Source organism: Buceros rhinoceros, unplaced genomic scaffold, assembly GCF_000710305.1.
Source record: "Buceros rhinoceros silvestris isolate BGI_N320 unplaced genomic scaffold, ASM71030v1 scaffold37520, whole genome shotgun sequence".
In the NCBI taxonomy this organism is placed as follows: domain Eukaryota; kingdom Metazoa; phylum Chordata; class Aves; order Bucerotiformes; family Bucerotidae; genus Buceros; species Buceros rhinoceros.
This window is the reverse complement of record NW_010388483.1, coordinates 1,821-2,142: the sequence shown is the minus strand read 5'-3', so window position 1 is coordinate 2,142 and position 322 is coordinate 1,821.

Sequence of the window (322 nt, the reverse complement as noted above, 5' to 3'; positions counted from 1 at the left end):
GGCGGCCCGCCGTTACCGGCCCTCCGGGGGCCGCACGAAGGGCTCTGTTCGTGACGGGGTTCCGGGGAGACTTTCAGGGCAGCAGTATTCAGTTCTCGCAGTTAGCAATATTACTGTTTTCTCTGGTAGTTTTTACTTAAATCAGTTTAATATCAACTAGCCGTGGCAGTGTGCTGGTAATTAATTGACATCTTTCCTTGCTGTTCGCAGTGTTTCAAGCGCACCGGGGCTGTAACGGTGGACCCCTTATGTGAGGGGAACGCGGAGCGGGAGCTGGCGCGGTGTGGCTGGGGGGAATGCTCTAAAGCAGGCGGGGAGAGCG